The 27,789-nt window shown below is 47.0% G+C and overlaps 1 protein-coding gene across 2 annotated transcripts in view; it reads right to left on the reverse strand.

Annotated features, from left to right (window-relative positions):
* The window catches only part of LOC121004700 (zinc finger protein OZF-like), a 53,783-nt gene extending 29,200 nt beyond the window's left edge, over positions 1-24,583 (reverse strand). For both annotated transcript variants that reach the window (XM_040437006.1, XM_040437005.1), the window contains exon 1: positions 24,439-24,583. The gene's annotated coding sequence lies outside the window, so the exon portion shown is untranslated. The remainder of the gene's footprint in view (positions 1-24,438) is intronic.
* Between the last annotated feature and the right edge of the window lie 3,206 nt (positions 24,584-27,789).

Raw genomic sequence — 27,789 nt, forward strand, 5'->3', positions numbered from 1 at the left:
TGACATCCACAGATCCCCCTCCCCATAACAGTGCCATCCACAGGTCCCCCTCCCATAACTGTGCCATCCACAGATCCCCCTCGCCATAACAGTGCCATCCACAGATCCCCCTCCCCATAACAGTGCTATCCACAGATCCCCCTCCCATAACTGTGCCATCCACAGATCCCCCTCCCCATAACTGTGCCATCCACAGATCCCCCTCCGCATAACTGTGCCATTCACAGATCCCCCTCCCATAACAGTTCCATCCACAGATCCCCCTCCCATAACAGTGCCATCCACAGATCCCCCTCCCATAACTGTACCATCCACAGATCCCCCTCCCCATAACTGTGCCATCCACAGATCCCCCTCCCCATAACAGTGCCATCCACAGATCCCACTCGCCATAACTGTGCCATCCACAGATCCCCCTCCCCATAACTGTGCCATCCACAGATCCCCCTCCCCATAACAGTGCCATCCACAGATCCCCTTCCCCATAACAGTGCTATCCACAGATCCCCCTCCGCATAACAGTGCTATCCACAGATCCCCCTCCGCATAACAGTGACATCCACAGATCCCCCTCCCATAACTGTGCCATCCACAGATCCCCCCCTCCGCTCACAGGAGTGTACAACTGTACATTATTAACATTTTAAACTGTAATCCTAGTAATCCGTATCCTGCAAGTGCAAATTAAACTTTTGCTCATTCTAGTCTTACTCACAGGCTCTCTCTCAGCTAGTCAGCTCCAGGCAGTGCGGGCGGCGCTCACTCACTGACGTCACGCCTGCGCCGCCTAGTGGGAAGAGCAGGCGCCTGACGTCAGTGAGTGAGCGCCGCCCGCACGGCCTGCTGTTATCGGAGCTGTAAGAATCTAGTGAGATGAGCGGCTGCAGATGATTTTTCAAGTTAAAAATTAAGTCTGCAGGCAGGGCAGGAGGATTAGTATTACACATACAGTTTTTTTGAGTTAAATATATGGAGTGAGCGGCGGGGTCGGTGTAGCGCAGGAGAGTCAGAGCGCCGGCCGGCCCTGCCAGTGACAGCAATACATTCGGGGCACTTGTCAAAACATCCGGGGCTCAAGCCCCGAATGTTTTGACCTAACGACGCCCCTGCACTACTGTATATACTGTATACACTGCATAGATTATACCCCGTACCTCACATATCAGTACACTGCTGTATATACTATATACCTGTACACACTGCATATATTATACCCTGTACCTCACATATCAGAACACTAGGGAATATACTATATACCTGTACAGACTGCATCTATTATACCTCTTTTGTGTGCCAGGGCTGTTTTGTAATCCCAATCCGGCCCTGGTGACATAAATTATAAAACGCAGCAGCAAGAATAGTTCATGGAACAAAAGGAGGGGCTATAAAAGGGGAATGGGGGCCCAATTTAGATTCCTGCTATGGGGCCCAGTGATTTTTATGTACGCCCCGGCTTGAGACCCCAGCCGAAGCCAAACGAGAGGCCGAGAGATGTGGTCTGCGGCCTACTATCATTCATAGACACAGCGCGTGTCATGGAGACGGCACGTACTAGAGGCCGGATTTCGTACGGAGGTACAGATATTGCCCTATATCAGGACATAGCGCCCTCAACGCTAGCAAAAAGGCACATATTGAAACCCCTGCTAGATGCACTACGGCAGGGGTGGCCAACCCGCGGCTCCTCGGACCTTCACTTGCGGCTCTCAGAGGAGCGCGGTCTCCTCTACATATGCGGCTCGCAGGGGAGCGGGCCAGGGATGTCGCAGGTTTTCATAATATTTGCAGCACAGGGGAGAAGGAAGAAGAAAGCAGTCCCTTCCTCCTCCCTGTGCTGCTGCCGCTGCCACCAATGATATTGCAGAGGGGAAGAGGAGGGGAGGGGCTGTTTCCACTGCCACCAATGATGTTAACTCACTCATTTATTCAAATACAGGAGGAGGGTTCTGGCTGCAGAATCATATAGCCCGCACCTGAGAGGTTAAGTGCCGGGGAACGCAGCATAGAGGCCAGGTGTCGGCTATGTGATTCTGCCGGCACCCGCCCCCTGTATCTGTATTAAAGGTTGTCATTGGTGGCGCAGTGCACCCCCCCCCCCCCCTTAATACATGCAGGCCCGCGCTCTGACCTGACGCTGTGCACGTCAGGTCACTATGGAGAGGTCGCCACAGTCTTCAGAGCAGCGGCAGCAGAGGTAGGATAAGCCTCCTACACAGTTTTATTTTATTAAAGTACTGATCTGGGGGTCTTATCTGACATGGGGGTAGTATGAGCTCAGATAAGACCCCCAAATCCACATCAGACCCACAAAATAAGCCTCCCAGTGCTCACATAAGACACAAAAAATCAGACACCCCATGCTCACATCTCCCCTATGTCAAATCACCCCTGAGCATCTGAGCATGGGGTGTCATCTGAGCATGGGGCGGTCATCTGATAATAAGGCGGTCATCTGAGCATGGGGCGTCATCTGAGCATGGGGCGGTCATCTGAGCATGGGGCGGTCATCTGAGCATGGGGCGGTCATCTGAGCATGGGGCGTCATCTGATAATAAGGCGGTCATCTGATAATAAGGCGGTCATCTGAGCATGGGGTGTCATATGAGCATGGGGCGGTCATCTGATAATAAGGCAGTCATCTGAGCATGGGGCGGTCATCTGAGCATGGGGCGTCATCTGAGCATGGGGCGTCATCTGAGCATGGGGCGTCATCTGAGCATGGGGCGTCATCTGAGCATGGGGCGTCATCTGAGCATGGGGCGTCATCTGAGCATGGGGCGTCATCTGAGCATGGGGCGTCATCTGAGCATGGGGCGTCATCTGAGCATGGGGCGGTCATCTGATAATAAGGCGGTCATCTGATAATAAGGCGGTCATCTGATAATAAGGCGGTCATCTGATAATAAGGCGGTCATCTGATAATAAGGCGGTCATCTGAGCATGGGGCGGTCATCTGAGAATGGGGCGGTCATCTGAGAATGGGGCGGTCATCTGAGCATGGGGCGTCATCTGAGCATGGGGCGGTCATCTGAGAATGGGGCGGTCATCTGAGCATGGGGCGTCATCTGAGCATGGGGCGTCATCTGAGCATGGGGCGTCATCTGATAATAAGGCGGTCATCTGAGCATGGGGCGTCATCTGAGCATGGGGCGTCATCTGATAATAAGGCGGTCATCTGAGCATGGGGCGTCATCTGATAATAAGGCGGTCATCTGAGCATGGGGCGGTCATCTGAGCATAAAGCGATCATCTGAGCATGGGGCGTCATCTGAGCATGGTGCGTCATCTGAGCATGGGGCGTCATCTGAGCATGGGGCGTCATCTGAGCATGGGGCGTCATCTGAGCATGGGGCGTCATCTGAGCATGGGGCGTCATCTGAGCATGGGGCGTCATCTGAGCATGGGGCGGTCATCTGATAATAAGGCGGTCATCTGAGAATGGGGCGGTCATCTGAGAATGGGGCGGTCATCTGAGAATGGGGCGGTCATCTGAGCATGGGGCGTCATCTGAGCATGGGGCGTCATCTGAGCATGGGGCGTCATCTGAGCATGGGGCGTCATCTGAGCATAGGGCAGTCATCTGTGCATGGGCGGTCATCTGTGCATGGGCGGTCATCTGTGCATAAGGATGTCATCTGTGCATAAGGATGTCATCTGTGCATAAGGATGTCATCTGTGCATAAGGATGTCATCTGTGCATATCTGTGCATAAGGATATCATCTGTGCATAAGGGTGTCATCTGTGCATGGGGTGTCATCTGAGCATAAGGCGGTCATCTGAGCATAAGGCGGTCATCTGAGCATAAGGCGGTCATCTGAGCATGGGGCGGTCATCTGTGCATAAGGATGTCATCTGTGCATAAGGGGTGTCATCTGAGCATGGGCGGTCATCTGAGCATAAGGCGGTCATCTGAGCATGGGCGGTCATCTGAGCATGGGCGGTCATCTGAGCATGTTTGATAACTCAATTGCAGTAATACTGTCGTGTGCACGCATATTTGTGTAAACGGATAGCTTGTGGCTCCTGGCAGTCATAAGATTTTTTTTTCTGGCTCTTTGTGTCTGTAAGGTTGGCCACCCCTGCACTACGGGCTCAAAAGATCCCATATACCTGGATGTATCCCTTTGGACTGTCAGTACTGAAGAATGGAAGACGCATTGCCATACACACTCCAGAGGACCCAGATGGGGCGTGGGAGCGCATTGGTATTCAGCCCATTGATATCCCTTCTTGGCTACCTGTGGCCTGCCCGGCAGCACTCCCAGTTCTCCCACAAATAGAATCATGGAGAAGGGTCCAACGTGCCAAGGCCAGCAAGACAACTAAACACCAAATAGGAGCTGCAGACCCTCCAACATGAGGACATACCACGCTGTAATCTGGTTCAGTATTATTGAGGACATGGGTGGACCCTGATGGGGATACTTTCACTGGGACAGTCCTTGCATTATTGCATTTATATCACTGTGGGCTGACCTAGCCATTATCCCCCTACATATTTGGTGACTTGAAGCTGAGTCATCATACATCCAAGGGGCCCAAGTTCACCATCATTTCTCAATTAGTTTTTTCTGTGCACCTTGTTAATGTTCAAGTTACAACGAGTCTATAATGTGCTCAGTACCTTCCTATCTAACAGCTTGTTAGTTTGATATTTGAATAACAATGCGTTTCTGTTCAAGGAACTCAACACCTTACTGAAGATACATATATGTGGTGTTTAAACATCAGCATGCTACCGTTTAAATGCACTCAGCGCCTTCTTACATGAAGGCTCATATATGTGATATTCGGGCTCTGGTGCGTTTCCGCTCAAAGCTATCAGCATTTTTCTGCCTGAAGTCTGTATCTGTGATGTCTGTTCCATAACACATATTTGGTTAATGTACCCGATACACTTATGTCTAGAGCAGTGATGGCAAACCTTTTAGAGACCGAGTGCCCAAACTGCAACCCAAAACCCACTAATTTATCACAAAGTGCCGACACGGTAATTCACCCTGAATACTACAGTCCAGTATAGTGTATCTTCCATGTACTTTATCATTTAGCTATAATACCCTGCCTACATTCAGTGCGCTGCCTGCGCTGTTCATAGTGCGCCCTGCGTTGATGAATGGCAGGAAAGTCTATGGCATATTGGTACACCACAGACTTATTCCAAGATGTGGGTGCCCACAGGGAGGGCTCTGAGTGCCACCTCTGGCACCCGTGCCATAGGTTCGCCACCACTGGTCTAGAGAATCAGATGTGTGCTTACTGGGTCTTACTTTTTCCTGGAGGCTTACATCTGTGACTCTCAGATGCTAGTATGTCTCAGTTTAATACATTCAACACCTTCCTACCTGAAAGTTTATGTCAGGAATGTATGCTTACTTGATAATATATGTTATAATTAATGTATTTAACACATTCCCACCTGACAGTTAGATCTATACCTGCTAAGCCTTAACCCCTCCCCCCCTTCTAACTACTTACCTACATTTTCACCTAAGGTATAGGTATAGACGATAATTGAAGTATACAGGTCACCAAAGAATAACTTTAACATTACTAGCTGTGATGTCTGGATGACGCGACCAGGCTAAAAGTTTTTCTTGTGTTTCACCCACTCACACTACGGTTAACTCCTTATGTGACAGACTCTTTTTACTGGCCTAATATCCAGTAACTGGTTAACTACATTATTCTCTCTATTTCTATTGGTTTTTCTTGTTCTCTTTTTCTCTCTCCCCCCCTCCCCCCTCTGATTCTCTTCCCTATTTGTATTCCGCTTAAAGGGACACTTGAGAGGCAGCCTCTGAGAATCAGACTGGGCGCAGGCGCGATGCGATCCCGGCCAGTGAGGGTGTCGGGCGCATGCGCTGAAGATGGACGGGGACACTAGTAGCCGCCCAGCGAAGTGAATATTGATGAGCTGGGCGGCGCTTCAAACGGCAGTTGTGGCGAGGCTGGCTGGGCGCAAGTGGAGATGAAACACCGCCCCTTGGGCAGATTGAAGACGATTCAAGCAGGTTATAAAACTTCAGATTACTGTATTTATAAGGTGGACAGGGGGGATACTTAGATGATTCTAATACACTTTATAAGACCTGTACTGTCATATATATACCTAAATATGCTTTTTGGGCCTGTCACTGTCCCTTTAATCCTTGCACCTACCCTTCAGATGAGTTCACAGAAGGTTTCTTTAACACGAAACTAGGTAATATTGCTCACCTAAGATGACTGACATAGTGATCTCTACATTTAATGTGAAAGGTCTCAACTCGCCTCAGAAACGGAGTCAAGTTATGCTTGCTCTTAAAAAGCTGGGTTCGCATATTGTATTCCTCCAGGAAACTCACCTCCGCCAGAAGAAAATGCCAAGACTACTGAAGCGCCCATATCCACTCTGGTACCACAGTGTTCAGCCAATGTCTGCCTCTAAAGGGGTCGCCATAGCAATTCATCATCAGTCCCATTTACCTTTCTGAAACAACATTCAGATGCGGAAGGTAGGCTCCTACTAGTCAAGGGCTTAATAGCAAACAGCAAATTCACTCTAGCAAATTTTTATGTTCCTAATAAATCTCCTGTTCATTGGCTCCTGCAAGCCCTAGACACCCTCAAGCTTTTTGCCGAGGAACACATAATCCTAGGTGCTGACCTGAATTTAGTGCTGGACCCAGCTGTGGACTCATCCTCAGCTAAGTCCCATATATCCCAAAAACTCCTCAGCAAACTCAACAAGAAACTCCATGAGTTACACTTAATAGATGTATGGCATAGCCTCCACCCCACAGTCAAAGACTTCTCCTTCTACTCCGTCCCACATGGATCGTATCAGCGATTAGACCACGTTTTGCCTTCTGCACCTCTTCTCTCCTCTTTTAGGTCAGCTGAGATCGGAACTATCACCGTGTCGGACCATGCACCATGTTCGGGGACCTTTACCCTAGCCTCTCTACCAAAAAGAGAATGTAGCTGGAAATTAAATGAATCTCTACTTCTCAATCAACTTCATCTGGACCAGGTTAGGACCCAATTGATAGAGTACTTTGCGATCAACTCCTCTGCACACAGCTCACAACCCATTATCTGGGAGGCTCATAAAGCGTTTGTCAGAGGTTGTTTTATCTCTCTGGGCACTAAGGTTAAGAAAGAACGACAAAAAGCTGTAGACACACTCTTAGAGAAGATAGCAACAGTAGAAAATTTGCATAAGGCTTCCCTACGAATGGAACACCAAAAAACTTTGACAGAGCTTAGGTTACAACTTCGTGACCTTCTCAATCAAAGAGTGATAAGAAAGATGTTGAACTTTCAACACAAAGTATACGCCCATGGCGACAAGGGGGGAAAACTGATGTCCTCTCTGCTTAAGAAGGCTAAGAATATAACCTACATCTCCTCTATAAAGCAACCTGATGGCAGCCTAACACAGGAAACCCCAGAGATAGCTAGAGCTTTTAAAGAATTCTACTCAGCACTATACAATCTCCATCAGAAAGATACGAGTGATAGGGAACTCCAAAAAAGAGCAGCACATTAGGGACTTTTTGGGCTCTCTTCACATCCCGGTCATTACACCTGAGGATTCCACATACCTCACTAGACCAATTACAGCGGAAGAAGTAACAAGCATTCTTAAAAGCTTTCCACCAGGCAAGAGCCCAGGACCAGACGGTCTGTCCTTGCTATACTATAAAAAGTTTCAGGATATCCTAGTCCCCAGGTTTACAGAAGTCTGCAATGCCTTACTACAAGGTGACTTCTTACCCAAGCAGACACTGGAATCCCACGTTACCCTAATCCCTAAAGAGGGAAAAGACCCCCAAAACTGTGAAAGCTATCGTCCGATTTCCCTCCTGAACCTGGACTTAAAGCTTTGGGCCAAGGTCTTAGCATGCAGATTAAGCAAGCTCTTACCAGCCCCGATAGGACCTGAGCAATCAGGCTTCGTCCGGGGTCGTGAGGGGAAAGACAATACTCACAGAATATTTCACGCTATACACATGGCTCATAAAAAAGGCTTCCCCCTAGCTTTACTTAGCATCGACGCTGAAAAGGCGTTCGATAGGGTCAATTGGATGTTTATGAATTTGACTCTACAACGCTTTGCCTTTCCAGACGCCTTCATACAGGCAATTCTTACTCTCTACCATAATCCTCATGCCAGTTTAAAAATCAATGGCACGCTCTCGCTGACTTTCGACATCATTAATGGGACTAGGCAGGGATGCCCCCTGTCCCCCTCGCTGTTCATTTTGGTAGTGGAAACACTCTTACAGTTAGTTAGACAATCACCGGACATTTTGGGAGTTAAATACGGCCAGAGAGAATTAAAATGCACTGCGTTTGCAGATGACTTATTGTTCTTAGTAAAAGATCCCGAAAGGGGGCTAGGCCCCTTGGTGAACAAAATAGATACATATAGTTCACTCTCAGACTTTAAAAGGTAAATCACGCTGTGGCGAAACCAACCTCGCCACTGGGTTTTGGAGGGGCCTGGCTACTAGCCTCTTGCCCCAGGATTATGGGGCCTCTCATCAGCCAGGCCTCATTTGTTCACAAAGGACTTGGACTAACTTGAACTCTCACCCCCACGAATTAGACCAGGGTTCAAGTTAGTCCATTACGTTTGGTAATTGTATTTTGTGGATTGCGTCTCAGACAATGCTCATTGTGTTAGTTAATTGCGTCTCAGACAATTCTCATTGTATTTTGTTTATTGCGTTACAGACAGAGGGAAGAGGATTTTGTGTACAATTGCTGGGGAGGTTTGAATACTGTAAATGCATGTGATTGGCTGTTTTTACAAAACCCTGTGGGTGGTGGCCTTGTTGGAAGATGTGTATAAAATGCTTGTGTGTTAGAATAAAGCGGTTGCTTTTATACCTTCATTAAGTTTTGGCTCATGTTTGGGGAATGAGATAACTACACTCTTGGGATTGCTATATCACAATACTCCCCTGAGTATAAGCTCTTGTAAGAGCTTGTTCATGGTTCCTGCTCTCTGGATGTAGGAGAGGTTCACCCACTGGAAGCTGAAGCCCAGTCTTGGGTCCAGCATGGGTGAAGGACGGTGAGACCCCAACCAAGCTGCGGCGGTTCGTGGGGTCTGCAGTGCGTACGGTGTCAAGTGGAGTGCTTGGAGTCCTCTGGAAGCACTAGGAGCATATATGGACGGAGGTACCCGGTCGGGGTGCTAGGCGTTCCGTTACACACGCTAAATCCGAACTCTTAAATATCTCCTTACCAGTATCTAAAGTAGCTGCCTTAAGCACTCATCTTCCATTCCATTGGACTAAAGGGCCAATTAAATACCTGGGGATCCAAATCCCCAAAGACACCAACGATTTATACGGGCACAATTACACCTCCCTTCTAGGGGAGATACGACGTTTGCTTCAAACTTATAGTCTTCCCTATCTCTCATGGATGGGACGGAAAAACATTTTAAAAGCCTATGTGATGCCCAAAATCGTATATATTATGCAATTAGTTCCAATATGGCTCCCTAAATCCTTTTTCTCGAACGTACAGAGCATGTTCTCCAAATTCCTATGGAATGGTAGGAAGCCTCGTATTTCACACAAAATCCTGGTTAGATGTAAGGAGCAGGGGGGTTTAGGATTGCCTGATGTTTCTAGTTATTATAGAGCGATACAACTCAATAGATGGCTGGAATTGGTGGACCCTAAAAGACAACCAGACGTACACGCTATCTGTACACATAGTGCAGGCCAACACTTCCAGAAGCGCCTATGGCTTCCAGATAAGAACATACATAAGGATACGACTATAGATCCTATGCTTAGAGGACTAGGTGAGGTATGGAGAGACATGTGTAGAACTTTGGCACCTATCCCATCTCCCCTGATGCCGGCAAGCCTTATTCCAGACCTCTTAAATCGAGCCAATCTAGATAAACCGCAGTTGTGGTCCTACCTGGCATCGACTAGAATTAGTGAAGTTACTCCAGACATGGAGCTCTCTATCCTTGGAACGCTCCCAAATACAATTGTTGACTCGCCTGGGTTTTTACTCATGAAATCCCATATCAGAGCTGTGTGCGCAGAGTTGAAAGAGTAGTACTTCCTCCAAAGGTCTCTAACTGACTTCGAGAAATTGGTCTCCTCACCACTTTCTATTTATAGGAAAGTGGCGAAACTCTATCCATTGGTGGGAGGCTTGGGTGAACCTCTGAAACCTCTGTATCTCAGAGAATGGGAAAAGGAATTAAACAAAGTTCTGGATGATGCAGAAGTCAAAAGGGTGCTAGCAAACTCACATGGATTCTCTACCTGTACTCGTCTACAGGAGAACCATTTCAAAATATTATCAAGATGGTACAGAACTCCTGACTTTCTCTTCAAGAGAGGCCTGTCTGCTACAAGAGAGTGCTGGAGGTGTGGTGAGGGAACAGGTTCTTTGTCGCATATTTGGTGGGACTGCCCTCGAATCAAGTCCTTTTGGAGAGAAGTAGAAGCGTTGATACAGAAACTTACAACCCCAGATTTCAAGCTTAAACTAGAGATGGTGGTCCTGGCCCTCCCCATCCCGAATATGTCCCATCCAAATGGAATTTAATATCGCACCTTCTAGCAGCAGCCAAAATGTTAATTCCCCTACATTGGCTAGACACGAATCCTCCTTCCATATCAGAATGGAAAGCTAAGGTCAACCAAATTTGTCGGTTCGAAGAGATGTCTGGGTGGATTAACAGAACGCATGATAAGATGCTGAAATTGTGGAGCCCTTGGAGGTCTCTGGCGGAGGTGACCCCTGGTTGATAGACACACCAGCAATTAGGAAAAGCATCACCTGTCGATCTACCAGACCCCCACCCCCCACCCCTGCTCCCCCTTGACTTTTTCTTTTCTTTATTTTTTCCTCTCCTCATATTTTCTTTCTTGCCTCTTATCTCTGTTTCCCTCCATTTCCCTCCATGAACTCAACACCGATATCTTGGAGCGGAAGTTAGATCCGTTGAATTTCTCTTTCTCATAATGTCTGAAGGGAACTGAACAACAATAACAACAACAATAAGGCTACTTTCACACTTGCGTTCGGTGCGGATCAGTCTGGTATCTGCACAGACGGATCCGCACCTATAATGCAAACGCTTGCATCCGTTCAGAATGGATCCATCTGCATAACAGCTTTTTCAGATCTGAGTTTTCGATCCGACAGTATATTCTAACACAGAGGCGTTCCCATGGTGATGGGGATGCTTCAAGTTAGAATATACTAAGAACTGTGTACATAACTGCCCCCTGCTGCCTGAGGGGTTAATTGTGCGTATCATAGCCCCCTGTAAGAGATCAGGTGCTGCCAGGCAGAAGACCCCCCTCCCTCGCCAGTTTTAAATTCATTGGTAGCCAGTGCGGCCCCTCCCTCCCCTGTATTAAATTCATTGGTGGCCGGGGGGCGTGGCCTAAGAGCGCATGGAGTAAGTCGCACCGCTCGTAGCTCCTGCCAGCATCCTGCTTAATCGAGTGGTAGCACTCCTGAATTATTGATCCAACCTTACCTGGTGGTAGTGAAGTGACCGGAGGGTGCGGTGGTGACTTGGTGAGCTCCGACATGCCGAGGAAGTCCAGCAAAGGGCCGCGGTCTGACAGGCCTGAGGTGAGCCAGCATGGCGCCGATGAAGAAGAGGGGACGGCCTTACAGCAAAAGATGAGCCAGAGTGCGGCTGCAAAACTGAGCAGGTTTGCTCGTGCTGATAGCGGTGTGGGTGATTGGGCTGAGGGAAAGGAGACGGATGCACATACCTCCTCTGAACAGGAGGACGGATCCCTTGATGGTGAGGCCCTGGATGCGGTGAATTGGCCGCCATTGACCCCTGCACATCCAGCTAAAAATACAGTAGGCCCCAAGGCTGCGGCCAATGAAGAGCCCACACTGAAAGATATTATGGCCGCTGTGGCCAGCTGCAACAGCACCCCGAAAGTGCTCACAGTACAAGTCGGCAGCCTAAGGTCAGATGTGTCTATAATTAGGCACGACCTGCACAAGATTTCTGAGCGCACCTCTGAATTGGAGAAGAGGGTGTCCACCATAGAAGATGATATTCAGCCTTTGCAAATGGCGGCAAAAACAACTGCTAAGGACATAGCTGCTTTATATGCCAAAACAGATGATCTGGAGAACAGGTCCAGAAGGAATAACTTGCGGATTGTGGGAATGCCAGAAAAGACGGAGGGGGATAATGCCACAGAGTTTGTGGAAAAATGGTTGCATCAGTTGTTTCATGATAAAGGTCTATCTTCCCTATATGCGGTGGAGCGGGCGCACAGAGTCCCCATGCGGCCGCTTCCGCCAGGCAGACCTCCCCGTCCTATACTGGCGAAGATCCTGCATTTTAAAGACCGGGACACTATCCTGCGGCAATCAAGGGACAATGATGAGATGGTCCTAAATGGGGTTAAAGTGTCCATATTCCCGGATTATTCCAATGAAGTGCAACGGAGGAGAAGTAGATTTATGGATATAAAGAAAAGGCTGAGAGGTCTACAAGTCCAGTACGCTATGCTGTTTCCTGCTAAACGGCGTGTGGTGGCATTGGGATCCACCAGATTTTTTGAAGATCCGGAGGAGGCGGCGCAGTGGCTGGACGTCCACGAGCGACAATTGAGAAGTGGAGCCCTGGACACTTGAAGAAGACAAGATATGGTTTCTTATGTTCACTTTATATATGCATTTGCACTCTAGGGTTGTTTTAATTGTTACACCAGTTAAGGAGTGTACTATGTAATGCTACCATATGGTAGATCCTGAGGAGGGAGTAGGTGGTTGAGAGAGTAAAATGTATTTCTCAGATGTGGGGAGGATTCTCTACCTGAGGAAATGTGTTATAATCTGTTATGATTATTGTAGGTTGGGGGGCAGGTTGCTCTCGGATTGCCCTGTTTTAATGTGTGAGGTTGATATCAAGGGGACAGCGATCCCCTGTTATAGTAACCTGATTATGAGAGGGAGGGAGGGGGGGGGGGGGGGCAGGGAAAAAGTTGGGGGGATGGGATAAGGTCTTGAACTATGAGCAAATGGTGTCTGAGTGGGTCGTGAGATTCAAGTATGGTTTGATGTTTTACCATGTCACAGGTGATTAGAGTTTTAAGCTGGAATGTGGGAGGGATGGCAGATGCACGGAAGAGACAGTGTATTTTTCAATACTTGGGGCGGTTTCAGCCGGCTATATGTTGCCTTCAGGAAACGCATCTGACCGGAGATAATTTACACTGGATGAGTAAAAATTGGGTGATCCATGCGTTACATTCAACTCATTCCTCTCACTCTAGAGGTGTAAGCATGATTGTGCATAGTAGTATTAGGTATGAACATATGCAGGAATGTGTGGACACTAATGGTAGATATGTGTGTGTTGTGTGTAAGGTGGATGGGATACAGGTGGTGCTGGTGTCTGTGCACGTGCCTCCACCGTTTGCTTCCCCATTGATAAGAGAGATTATGGACTTTGTGGCGGACTTCCCTGGGTTGCCGTGGCTGTTGGTTGGGGACTTCAATTGCACACTGAATGACTCATTAGACAGATGTCGGGTGGAAGGAGAAGCTGGTTTACCGGGGAGCGCGGCTCTCAGAAATATTATGGGTGAAATAGGTGTACATGATGTATGGAGACTGCGTAACCCTGATAAGCGTGAATTCTCGTGTAGATCAGGCGCGCACCATTCGCTATCGCGTATTGATTTGGCCCTTGTTAATGATATAATGCTGCCACTGGTTAGGGATGTTGTCTATCATCCTCGGTCGTTGTCTGACCATTCTCTGGTGCAGATTGACTTGTGCCTGGGGGTGCTCAGACAGGGACCTAGGCTGTGGAAATGTAACTCACATTGGCTGAATGTGTTGGGTGACCTGTCTGGGATCTCTCTGGAGATTAAGGAATTTTTTTATATCAATGCAGGGACGGCTTCGATACCGGGGGTATGGGACGCCATGAAAGCATTCCTGAGGGGAGTCTTGATGAAAGAAATTAGCAAGCATAAATCTAGGTCTAGGGAGGCGGAAGTTAAGGCGCATGTCCTAGTGGCTGAGGCGGAGAGAGAGTTTGGTAGATCCCCCACCCTGATTAATAGTGAGGCGCCGACAGTAGCTCAGGAGCAGCTGAGGTGTCATTTAGTGCAGGCCGCAGAAAGAAAGAGAAGTTTCTATCGTCAGAGATCCTTTGAAGAAGGCGAGAAGGTGGGTCATCTGTTGTCGGTGGTTTCACAGGCCCAGAGAGGCTCCTCTTGTATTCAGGAACTGAGAGATGACATGGGGAATAGTAGCCAGGACACGAAAGGAATATTAGATATTCTAAAAAGCTTTTATGTATCTCTATATGCTTCCACCGGCTCTAGTTCTGAGGAGGCTCTGAATGATTTCCTAGTGGAGGCACAGTTATCGGTGTTGTCAGAGGAGGATAGAGAAAGGCTGGAGGAGCCGATATCAATTGAAGAACTGGAAGCTGCTCTTGGGGATATGGCAAATGGTAAGGCGCCTGGAGCTGATGGCCTCCCAGTAGAGGTGTATAAAAAGCTGCAGGGGATATTACTTCCTGAGTTACTTAAGGTTCTTGAGCACTCATTGGAGGCAGGTTCGCTACCACACTCGATGCAGGAAGCTATAATTGTGGTTATACCTAAGCCTGGGAAGGATCCTAAAATACCGGATTCCTACAGACCAATTTCGCTTCTCACGGCTGATGTTAAGCTCCTGGCGAAGGTGTTGGCGAACAGGCTGTCCAAGGTAATTCTGACCATAGTACACCCGGACCAGACGGGTTTTATGCCTGGGAAATCGACGGCTATTAATCTCCGTAGGCTATATGCTAGTTTAAATATTCCGGCGGATAATTGTGGAGACAGGGCCTTGCTTGCTCTCGACGCCGCCAAGGAGTTTGATAGTGTGGAGTGGAGCTACTTGTGGGGGGGTCTTGAGAATCATGGGATTTGGAGCGCGGTTCATTCAGTGGGTAAAGGTCCTGTATTCTAGTCCTAAGGCGAGAATTAGAGCTAATGGAGGGTTGTCAGATTGTTTCGCCCTTGCCAGGGGCACCAGACAGGGATGCCCATTGTCGCCCTTATTGTTTGCTCTTGCAATAGAGCCGCTTGCGGCGTATATCCGCTTATCAACAAATATTGAGGGATTTAGATACGGTGGGCTGCACAACAAAGTGGCTATGTACGCTGATGACACTCTGCTTTTTATGGGCGATACTGGTGCGTCCCTGGATGCGGCCATGGCATTGATTGACAGATTTGGTGGCTTCTCTGGGCTTCAGATAAATTGGCAAAAATCCTCTTTGATGCCAATTGATGGGCAGGCCCTGTCAGGTAGACAAGTAGATAGTCGGGTTCCCTGGGTGGATAAATTTAAATACTTGGGACTGTATATAACACCTAGATTGTCGGAATTTGAGGACCTTCATTTGTTTCCGTTGCTGGCTACTTTTAGGCTAAAGGTGAGGTCATGGTGTAGGCTCTTTCTTTCAGTGGTAGGTAGAGTGAACCTCTTAAAAATGGTTATGATGCCCCAGTTGCTCTATGTATTGAACAATGCTCCCGTATGGATCCCCCTGGATAGATTTAAGAAAATTCACTCTATATTTAGGGATCTTATTTGGAAATATGGTCAGGCTAGGATTAAACTGGAGACATTGCAGTACCCTAAGTCGGAAGGGAACTTGGCTGTTCCTAATGCATGGATTTATTTTTTGGCTTCCCAATGTCAGCATTTCAAGGGGTGGATTGGTCTCCAAGTGCCGGATATGACTTGACAGATATTGCAGCATTGGTTGGGCAGTCGTGATCTCATGGGAATTCTGGAAGGGTCAGGTATGCATGCTGGGAGGGAAAAACTCCCTCTTATTGAACTTATGAAAAAAGTTTGGGCAAAGGTGAAGCAGCTAAGAGGTGTAGGTGGAATCAGTGAACTTTCCCCTATCAGAGATAATCACCTGTTGCCTGAATTTTTTGCCATGTCAGGACTTCGGAACTGGGAAACTTATGGAGTGACGAGAATTGGCCAATTAATTGAGGATAAGATTTGTAAGTCATTTCAGAACCTGCAGCAGGATGTCAATATCCCTAGGGGATGGTTCTATAAATATCTTCAAATAAGGCATGCCCTTGAGGTCACGCTGCGGAAAGGATGTGTGATAGCCCAAATGGAGGTGATTCATAAGCTTGTTCTCCCGACAGGGGGGGGGGGGGGGGGGGGGGGAAGAGGGCTGATATCACAGGTGTACGCTCTTTTACTTGATAAATTCTTAGAGGGGTTTCCACTCTCAAGAATGAAGAAATAAGAGGCTGACTTGGGGGAAATGTCTAAGGATAAGTGGGATGAAATATTGGAAGGAGTCCCCAAGGTGTCCTTGAGTGAACAGGGCAAACTGTCCCAACTATTCATCATACATAGAGTGTACAAAACACTGGTGTTCCTAAAAAAGGTTGGAGTAAGAATTGATGACAAGTGTCCAAAGTATATGGAAGATGGTGCGGATTTGTTACATATGCTGTGGTCTTGTCCAGTAATTGGTAATTATTGGGAGGATGTAAGGAATATGATTAATAGTAAAATGACGTTGAAAATTCAAAAAGATCCCAAGGTGTGTGTATTGGGATATGTGTCTGAGATTGGAGGGACTGAATCGGTCAAGGTTGCGGTGGGGAGGTTGTTGTATGTGGCCAGGAAGCTGGTGGCTATGAGGTGGATCCAGGGAAGTCCGCCTACACTGGGTGAGTTTGAACGGAAGGTACATGACATGCTGATATTGGAAAAAGGGGTGTATGTGAAGAGAGGGTGTCCTCAGAAGTTTGATAAATTGTGGAGTGATTGGTTATCTCATACTCATGTGGTTATATAGGCTCGGGTTGGTTCAAGACTAGTTTACAGGGTTGGGAGGTGGTAGGGAAGGGTGGGGGGGGGGGGAGGGATCTGAGATTGTTAGGTCTTATGCAATTCCTTGTCTCAATATTTGTTTCTACAAGTGTACTTGTTATGTTTGGATACTTGATATAACTGTATGTTGATATTTCTACGGATATTGCTGTACACTGATTCCACATGGTGGATAAAGTAAGAAAAGACAATGTATTGTTTTTGTAATATCCTGCATTTATTGATTTAATAAAAACTATTTGATTCAAAAAAAATTCATTGGTGGCTAGTGTGGCCCCCCCTCCCTCCCCTGTATTAAATTCATTGGTGGCCAGTGCGGCCCCCCTCCCTCCCCTGTATTAAATTCATCGGTGGCCAGTGCGGCCCCCCCTCCCTCCCTCCCCTGTATTAAATTCATTGGTGGCCAGTGCGGCCTCCCCTCCCCCCCTAATTAAAATAACCCCCATCATTGGTGGCAGCGGAGAGTTCCGCTCAGAGTCCCAGTTTAATCGCTGGGGCTCCGATCAGTTACCATGGCAACTAGGACACTACTACAGTCCTGGCTGCCATGGTTACTTAGCAATTTTAGAAGTATTATACTTACCTGCGCTATCTGTGGCCGGCCGGTCGCTCCTCTTACTGGTAAGTGAAAGGTCTGTGCGGCTCATTGCTTATAGCACAGACCTGTCACTTACCAGTAGGAGGAGCGCCCGGCCGGCCACAGACAGCGCAGGTAAGTATAATTCTTCTAAAATTGCAGTAGCGTCCTGGTTGCCATGGTAACCGATCGAAGCCCCAGCGATTAAACTGGGACTCCGATCGGAACTCTCCGCTGCCACCAATGATGGGGGGGGGGAGAGGGGAGGCCGCACTGGCCACCAATGAATTTAATACAGGGGAGGGAGGGGGGGCCGCACTGGCCACCAATGAATTTAATACAGGGGAGGGAGGGAGGGGGGCCGCACTGGCCACCAATGAATTTAATACTGGGGAGGGAGGGGGGGCCGCACTGGCCACCGATGAATTTAATACTGGGGAGGGAGGGAGGGGGGGCCGCACTGGCCACCAATGAATTTAAAACTGGGGAGGGAGGGAGGGGGGGCCGCACTGGCCACCAATGAATTTAAAATTGGGGAGGGAGGGGGGTCTGGCCCCTGCTGCCTGGCAGCACCTGATCTCTTACAGGGGGCTAGGATACGCACAATTAACCCCTCAGGTGCGGCACCTATGGGGTTAATTGTGCTGATCACAGCCCCCTGTAAGAGATCGGGTGCTGCCAGGCAGCAGGGGGCAGTTATGTACACAGTTCTCAGTATATTCTAACTTGAAGCGCCCCTATCACTATGGGAATGCCTCTGTGTTAGAATATACTGTCGAATCTGAGTTTTCACGAATCGATCTAACTCAAATCCAATGCTATATTCTAACATAGAGGCGTTCCCATGGTGATGGGGACGCTTCAAGTTAAAATATACCATCGGATTGGAGAAAACTCAGATCCGATGGTATATTAATAGGGACTCCTGACTTTTCATTGAAAGTCAATGGGGGACGGATCCGTTTGCAATTGCACCATATTGTGTCAACGTCAAACGGATCCGTCCCCATTGACTTGCATTGTAAATCAGGATGGATCCGTTTGGCTCCGCACGTCCAGGCGGACACCAAAACGCTGCAAGCTGCGTTTTGGTGTCCGCCTCCAGAGCGGAATGGAGGCGGAACGGAGCCAAACTGATGCATTCTGAACGGATCATTATCCATTCTTTATGCATTGGGGATGAACGGATCAGTTCGGGGCCGCTTGTGAGAGCCCTCAAACGGATCTCACAAGCGGAACCCCAAACGCAAGTGTGAAAGTAGCCTAATCCATGTCTGTTTATGATTCGATCATTATGCCTAACGTTGTATGACAGTGGATGTAAATTATTCATGGCTATACCTGTTCATGTCATGTTCTTCTGTCTTTCTAAATTGAAAATTGGAAAATAAAGAATTCATTAAAAAAAATATATAAAAAAATTCACCTACAAAAAAATAATAATAATAAAGTTTGACCCCCCCCGAAATATAGAATATATCGCAATATAGATTTTAGGCCATATCGCCCACCCCTATGCCTTTGATGACATTCATGCACAAAAGAAAAAGTTGAAGAAGCATTATAAGTAGCATAGACATAAATCTCCCTCAAGTTCCTCCTCATCTTCAGATGTTCAGTTCTTTCTGATGGCTCAGAACAGGGTTCGTTGACAGATTTTTTTTCTTTTTCACAAAGACAAAGCTCCCAAATTAATCAAAGCCATTAAAAGTGTGGAAACAGATGAATCCTTAAAGGATGTTGTTACTAAGAACACACTTTTTTTTTACGGAGTAAAAAAAGTCGACATTCCTGTAGCCAAGTTAGCAAAAAAGTCTTTCAAGTTAATGAGTCCTCTCTTCTCAAGGATCCACTGGATAAAAGTGTGAATTCTCTTTTGTTTAGAATCTATCAGTTATCTGCTTCCCTTTTTAAAGCCTATCTGGCTACTGTTCGTGTTGCTTGGCACTTAGATCATGTCCAGTCTGGCTGAACTAGATAGAGTCTATCTTCCTAGAAACTGGCTGGTGATTTTACCTGTGAAAAACATGATATCTAATTCTGCATATGGGGTCTTCTCAAACCCTGGTCCAGTGATGTAGCCTCAAAACATAATTTCCATGCCCTTCCTTTCATCTTTCTAGTCTCTTAGTAAAGGAACTAAAAATTGGTACTAAATGAACTCATTGAAGATAAAGGAAATTATTTTCCTCGACTTTCTAATAAACCAAGAATCAGGGATTCTGCACTCAGAAGTGTAGAGGGAAGCTAGTTTCTCGTGGTTCCAATAGAGGAAACAGATTTTCTAGACCAGACAGAGAAGACTCCTGCTCTTTCTCAGCCAAGAACAAAAATAAATAATAATAATATAATAAAATGTATTTATATAGCGCCACCATATTCCGCAGTGCTTTACAAATTCATAGGGTTCATGTACAAAACCAAAGTAAGTGGCTAATATGCAACTGAAACACTAGGAGTCAGGGCCCTGCTCGTAAGAGCTTAAAATCTATGAGGAATTGGGGGTGACAAATAAGGTAGCTGATTGTATAAAAAAATAAGAATTCTGACACCAGCTCAACCCTGCTTCCTAAGGGTGCCAGGTTGGCAGAGTTTTACAACCTTTAGAGAAGTTTTACTTCTAATACCTGGGTTCATTCCACTATAAAGGACAATTACTCCTTAAAGTTCATTCACTGGCCTCCAGACAGATTCGTTTCTGTGTCCTCCAAAAAGCCTCACATTGCAGCCCTTCTGACAGAATTTCTTCAATAGCATGCATTAGAAGAAGTTCCTTTGAAAAAAAGATGACAGGGAGTATACTTGGCAGGTTTTACAGTTCCCAAGCAGGTTAGAAAGTGGCGACTATGTCAAGATCTTTGTTGTGTAAACAGATTCATGAAAAGAGTCTGCTTCAAAATGGACGCAATAGGATCTGCCACAGCCATTTGTTAAAAAAGACAGTGGGCGTCATTTATCAAAGACCAGCTTTTATCGCAATCTTTGATAGCACCTGCGCTGCTGGAGGAAACCTTGTCATAAATTAGTCAGTCTGTGAGCCTGGAGTGGAAACTGCTCCAGCCCCTGACTGTATAGTTTTCACTCCTCTTTTTCATCTGTTTCGAGGTGTAAATGTTAGTAAATTTGCTGGGGCCGATGTCTTGGTCCTGGCGCGGCCCCCGCCACTCCCAAGTGGCAAAAATGGCGCAGGAACACTTGTGCTACAAAATTTGGTCGCAGGGGCATTACAAAAATAGCAAAACAGGGTCCTGTGACTTTTTTATGCCCAACACCGGTGTAGACTTCTTAATAAATGACCCCTAGTATCTTTTCCAAAATAGTTCTTACAGATGCTTACCTGCAGGTACCAGTATGAACAACAGCACAGAAAATTTCTCAGAATAGCAGTTTTTCACCAGTCCTGATCAGTTTGCCCATCTACCTTTCTGTATAACTTCCACTCCACGACTGTTTACCAAGCTCACCATTGTTTTAGCCACGGCATTGAGACTTCAGAGGATTCAGACTGTCCCATACTTAGGCTAGTTACAGACTAGCACTAGCGATCTGGCAAGGAGCTCTCTGCATTCCCACATTGTCGGAAGCATGAAAGCCTCTGTTCAATCCCATTAAAGGGCATCTGTCAGCAGATTTGTACCTATGAAACTGGCTGTTACATGTGCGCTTGGCAGCTGAAGGCATCTGTGCTGGTCCCATGTTCATATGTGCCCACATTGCTAAAAAAAAGTTAAGTTTTAATATATGCAAATGAGCCTCCAGGAACAATGAGGGCGTTGTCATTACACCTAGTGGCACTACTTTCTGTGCTGCGCTCTCTGCACATTGACGGGGTCAGACAGTGAAAACGTCATCATACCTGGTGCTGTCAAAATGCAGAGGGCGTGACAGTTGCAGAGAGAGCAGAGCCTTTAGGTGTAACGACAACGCCCCCGTTGCTCCTAGAGGCTCATTTGCATCTAGCAAAACATCACTATTCTCAGCAGGCACATATAAACATGGGACCAACGTAGATGCCTTCAGCTGCCAAGCGCACATGCAATAGGTCAGCCAGTTACAAATCTGCTGACAGATGCACTTTAACTACAAGGTCACCTGCACACGTTGCGGAAAAGTCATGCAGACTTTTTCCGTGCAGAAATTGACCTGCATTGCGGATTTCCAAATCTACAGCATGTCAATTATGTTTGTGGATGTAGCTGCAGATCTCACCCTTTTTAATAGAAAGGTGAGATCTGCAGACTTTGGTGCAGATATGCTGCAGAAACGCACATAAATCCACATAGAAATTCGTTCGGATCTTATGTGCGTTCACTTGCTCTCGTGTGCAGGTGGCCTAATGAGGACTGGCGGAGAACCGGCCAGAAGAAAACCGCTGCGTAGAGGCCATTCTGGTAACAGCCTTATGGCCTTGCAGCGTGTGGTTCTCTCTCCTCATGAATCTCTCCAAAAGAGAGTTCTAGAAACCGCCCGTGTCTCCAGATCTTTTGTCTCAGAGGGGATTTTTTCCACCTGTCTCCTCACACATTGCTACTTACAGCGTAAAGGTAGCTCGTCTAGGTGTAAATCCAGATGCTGGGTGTCCTTAACCCAGTGCTTCTCAAATAGTGGGGCGCCAGGCTCCGTAAAGGGGGGCTCGTTCAGGGCCGGCCTTTGGGGTGTGCGGGCTGTGCGGCCGCACAGGGCGCCATAGCAACAGGGGCGCCGGGGCGGCCGACAGCTCGCAGTGTAATATGCGGCAGGGAGATGAGCGCTTCCATTGTGGAAGCGCTCATCTCCCGTCTGATCAGAGGCCGGCGCAGGCGCTGGACGCGATGTATGGAGCGGGGGCCGGGGGAGGGACTGGGAGGAGGAGCTGGGGGCCGGCAATAGCGGTGGGGCGGTGCGGTCACTGTACTATAGCCCCGCCCCACCGCTCCCTCCGGTATACTAATATAAAATGTATTATTGAATTAAAAGTTATTAAACATGCCCCCCTCACTCCTAATAGTACCGTATATCCGAATTTCTTCTGTATAATGCCGGCAGGCAGGCCGGGCGGCCGGCGCGTCCCTCAGTGATGTCACGTGCCTGCGCCGCCTGCTTTATGAATGAAGCAGGCCGCGCAGACAAGTGACGTCACTGCGGGACGCGCCGGCCGCCCGGCCCCCCGGCCCGCCTGTCGGCATTATACAGAAGAAATTCGGATATACGGTACTATTAGGAATGAGGGGGGCATGTTTAATAACTTTAAACGGCGGCGGCGGGCACACGGAATCTGTGGATGGCACAGTTAAGGGGTGGGGGTCTGTGGATGGCACTGTTATGGGCTGGGGGGGCACTGTGGATGGCACTGTTATGGGGTGGGGGGTCTGTGGATGGCACATATATAACAGTGCCAGCCACAGATCCCCCTGTAACAGTGCCAGCCACAGATCCCCCCCATAAGTGTCCGTCATCCACAGATCCCACCATAAGTGTCCGTCATCCACAGATCCCCCCATAAGTGTCCGTCATCCACAGATCCCCCCATAAGTGTCCGTCATCTACAGATCCCCCCATAAGTGTGTGTCCGATCCACATTTCTTTCTTTTTTTATTCTCTTATACGTTAATAAGGATACAGTGTTATGCAGAGGTGTACTTATAACAATTTTATAGACAAATGATACTATTTACAGTCGCGCGGGGGGCGCAAAATGTTTTCTTCTTCCTAGGGGGGGCATGACAGAAAATAATTGAGAAGCACTGCCTTAACCCTTTAAGGACCTCCGCTGTACATGTATGGCGGAAGTCCAGTCCCCAAACATGGCCCCTGCTCGCATGTGCAGCGGGCGCCATAGCTGCCAAGTTTCTGCTATTTTAAATAGCAGAGACCCGCGGCACATGTATGCAATCAGCCATAAGGCTGATCGCATACATTTTCCCTTTCAGATGCCGTGGTCAAATGTGACCACGGCATCTGCGCAGTCCGGAAGTGGAAGTCGCGCACTTCCGCTCTGGTAACAGCATTCCCCGGCTGAGATGGGGGAACCTGGCTGTTACATTGATCTAATAGGCTGGCTTCAGTGCCTATTAGATGACTATACCAATACAGGCCACTAGGTGGCAGCATTGTTTTGGTATAGTGCAAATGAAGTGTTCAATGGTGTCTATATAGAAATCAATGAACACAATAGGCAATCTAATGATTGCCAGTTATTCATACACAAGTTGACTTAAAAAAAGTAAAAAATAAATTAAAATAAAAGTTCAAATCACCTCCCTTTCCTTAAAATAAAAATAATAAACATCATAGGCATCGCCGCGTGCGAAAATGCCCATGCTATTAAAATCTACCAATATTAATGGCATACGGCAAATGGCAATTTGCCATTTTTTGTCACTTCAACTACCCAATAATTATTTTTATAAAAAAGTGATCAAAAAGTAAACCGTACTGACCTGGAGAATGAAGGTAACAGGTCAATTTTACCGCATAATGTACAGTGTAAAAAAAAATATATATATAAAAACCTTTATCAGAATTGCATTTTTTCCCAATTCTACCCCATTTGGAATTTTTTTCACGCTTCCTACTACATGGTATGCAACCGTAAATGGTGCGATTAAAAAGTACAACTTGTCCTGCAAAAAATAAGCCCCTATAAGGCTATGTGAATGGAAAAATAAAAAAGTTAGGACTATGGGAAGGCGGGGAGTGAAAAATGAAAACGCAAAAATGGAAAATCCCGGGGTCCTTAAGGGGTTAAAGCAGAAGTAAATAGGGCTTCACTTCCCTCTGATATTAAACAAACTCCTGATCTCTCTAGTTGTACCCATGTGTAGAGTCTTTTTGTATCTATTCAGCTATTTACAATGAAAGAAGTACACCTATAGGCTGCACGTAGGGCATCCCATTCACAGGAAGAGCACCAGTATTATGCACCCACACTTGCTGTGGATATGCAGAGGAACATATGGAAAAATACATGGGAAAAATGAATACATACCAAGCAGCAAAGCACCAAACCCTGCACCACAGCTGGGAGATCAGGAACTGGTTATATTTCCATAGGCTTCATTACCTGTTTCCAGTAGGAGGACAGGAACATAGCTGCAGATGCAGTTATCACACTCTAAAGGCTGAAGGACCTGTGATGATGTCATAGTCATGTGACCTGTGGGGCAGTGTCAGGGGCGGTGCTTGAATTGTGTGCTGTGCGTGATGTCATGCTGCCTGTGGGTATTACTGCGCACAGGCTCGGACTGGCCCCAGGGGTACAGGGGAATCCCCCGGTGGGCCCCTGAGCAAGGTGGGCCCCTAGTCTCCCACCCCCTGCACAAATGGCACATAACACATTAGATTTACTGTACTATATACATATATTCAATGTACAGCATCTCAACCAGCCTATGTTCATATAAAAAACTTGTTAAATTATTTATTATATTCGAATGTATCCGTACGGTGGGCCTCCAAATCAAATTTTACTGGTGGGCCCTAGGTACCCCAGTCCGACACTGACTGCGACATGTCTACATGTGACTGTATAATAGCTGTGTGTAATTGTAATGTGGACGTACTCCTGTGGTAGTGTCTAAATCCCATGAGGACCATCTGACGCCAGGTGTCTCTGAAGCTGACTGTGGACACTGGAGCAGGGCAATGGCTAAATCAATAGCTTACCCTAATGATTAGGGATGAGTGAACTTGTGTTTCAAGTTCGGCATACAAGGTTCCTGTTATCTAAGAATTTAGTTATGGATTCTGGTACCATGGATCATAACTTATGGTCTGTGGTAGCGGAATCCATAACAGAATTCTTAGATAACCCGAACTTTGGACGCCGAATTTGAAACACAAGTTCGGTCAACACTACTAATGATGCTTTAGTGAGGCGCATGCTGACTGTGGGGTTGAGGCTTTGAATGACACGTAACATCAGAAGGTCTTTACGGCACATGACATTTAGTACACAGCAGAGCTGTCGGTCTAAGGCTAGGGCTACACGGAGACATGTATTTCTGAAAAGTTGTGCGACATTTCTTCTAATGATAGTCAATGGTATTGCACTGCGACTGTGCTGCTACGCAGTTAAAATCTATATAGTTTAATTCATATGATATTCTATATTTGGTTATATGCTCCCATCTAGTGGCCATTTTTGGTAATGCACTTGTTTTTTATGTTCGTGGTATATGTAATTCATTTCATTCTCCACCCCTTCTTCTGTGTACCTCACTTCCTGTTTCTCTATACTGCTCCAGGCATTAAACAGGTACACATGTATGCTCATGTAAGCTTACAAAAGCATCATCTTTTGACCGCACAATACCGGAATCCATCTGTTCTGCTGTACTCTGTTATCTGGCTTACAGAATAAAGCAACTTACATGGATAAACTCAGTGTTGGTGAGTTCAAGCTATCTGATAAGGATTGTCCACAGTGATTATATCTGCTTATACAGGCCAGGCATAGAGGTCTCAATGATGCAATGATGTTGCAATGATCCATCCAAGTTGGATTTTTATGCGAATTTCGCGTCGCAGCATGTCTCAGAGCAACACCATTGACTGTCATTAAAAAAAACTGTTGTGCGACACATGTCTCCATGTAGCCCTAGCCTAAGAGTCTGATCCTTACATATAAACCAGAAAAGTTACAAGCACACTGTAAATCAACAAAAAGTCACACATTTTTGGTGGGAAAGTTGGCTTGCTCCAGTGATATAAAGGAAACTGGCGTACATCCAATTATGAGGTGATTATAAAACTAAGGCTGAGTGCACACAGGGTCCTTAGGATAGACTATCAATATAAGATGGAGGAGGGGGGTCTGACTCTGAACCCCTGCCAATTAGCTGACTGACGGTGCCTTTACTCTTGTGCAAATGCTATAGCCTCTTCTATTTTTGCTTTGGTCTGTAAACCAGAACGCCCTACACTTAGTAGTGACTGTTTTATGATTTGCAGAGAAGTCCCATTCAACAGCCAGATAGCCATTTATTTTTCTTTACAATCAAACCCACTGGGTTAAGGATACCACTGTGTAACATCTAACCAAGGCCTCTGTCAGCCTTATATGTTCTGAGCGTACATTTCTGATGGAAGTAATGAATGCAAGCATTTTGTATTAGATTGTAAGCAATATGCAGCAGGGCAGATGTGATCCAGGGAGATATCCGATTGCCACATCTGGGGTCAGGAAGCAATTTTTTCGCCCTCTTGAGGTAAAATTCTCAGGGGGTTTGTTCGCCTTCGGCTACTTTCACACTCGCGTTTGGTGCGGATCCGTCATGGATCTGCACAGACGGATCCGTTCAGATAATGCAACCGTCTGCATCTGTTCAGAACGGATCCGGTTGTATTATCTTTAACATAGCCAAGACAGATCCGTCTTGAACACCATTGAAAGTCAATGGAGGACGGATCTGTTTTCTATTGTGCCAGATTGTGCCATAGAAAACTGATCCGTCCCCATTGACTTAAATTGTGTGCCAGGATCCGTTTGGCTCAGTTTCGTCAGACGGACACCATAACGCTGCAAGCAGCATTTTGGTGTCCGCCTCCAAAGCGGAATGGAGACTGAAGTGATGCATTCTGAGCAGATCCTTTTCCATTCAAAATGCATTAGGGCAAAACTGATCCGTTTTGGACCGCTTGTGAGGGTAATATAACAAAAACAAAGACAGGTGCACTCTGCGGTCTTAGTAAGCCCTCAAACTGTTGTTAAAATTGAGAGATTAGCCAACATGTCCTACGTGAGGACATGTCTGAGCCCGAGCACCGCGCCAAGGTTTCTCAAGTAGCTCGGGAGCTAACGCTAAACCTACCTGGGCTGTGTGGGCAATACCAGGAGCCAGTGGGCGAATTACAGGAGCGCAAGGTCCGACTCAAAGCAATCTCCCAGTAACCTCCAGCATGTGACCATGCATACAATGGAGGATGCCTGCAGCGGACCACAAGTACCACAATGGACTTCCTACACAGTATAGCAAATGTGTGGATGTGATAAACAGTAGTTTTTATTTAGAATTTTTTGGAGGTGTCGAAACTCCTAGTCTGAATGTGCCTTTATTTCCATCTACAGGCAGCATTCTGGTGCACATGTGAGGCCCGGGCTATATCAGCCAGTCTTGGGTGGGGCTCAGAGCTCTCTGCCTCCTCCCATTGTATGCATGGTCACATGCTGGAGGTTACTGGGAGATTGCTGGTATTGCCCACACGGCCCAGGTAGGTTTAGCGTTAGGTCCCGAGCTACTTGAGAAACCTTAGCGCGGTGCTTGGGCTCAGACATGTCCTCACGTAGGACATGTTGGCTAATCTCTCAATTTTAACACCAGTTTGAGGGCTTAGTAAG

Source organism: Bufo bufo, chromosome 6 (assembly GCF_905171765.1).
Source record: "Bufo bufo chromosome 6, aBufBuf1.1, whole genome shotgun sequence".
Lineage (NCBI taxonomy): Eukaryota > Metazoa > Chordata > Amphibia > Anura > Bufonidae > Bufo > Bufo bufo.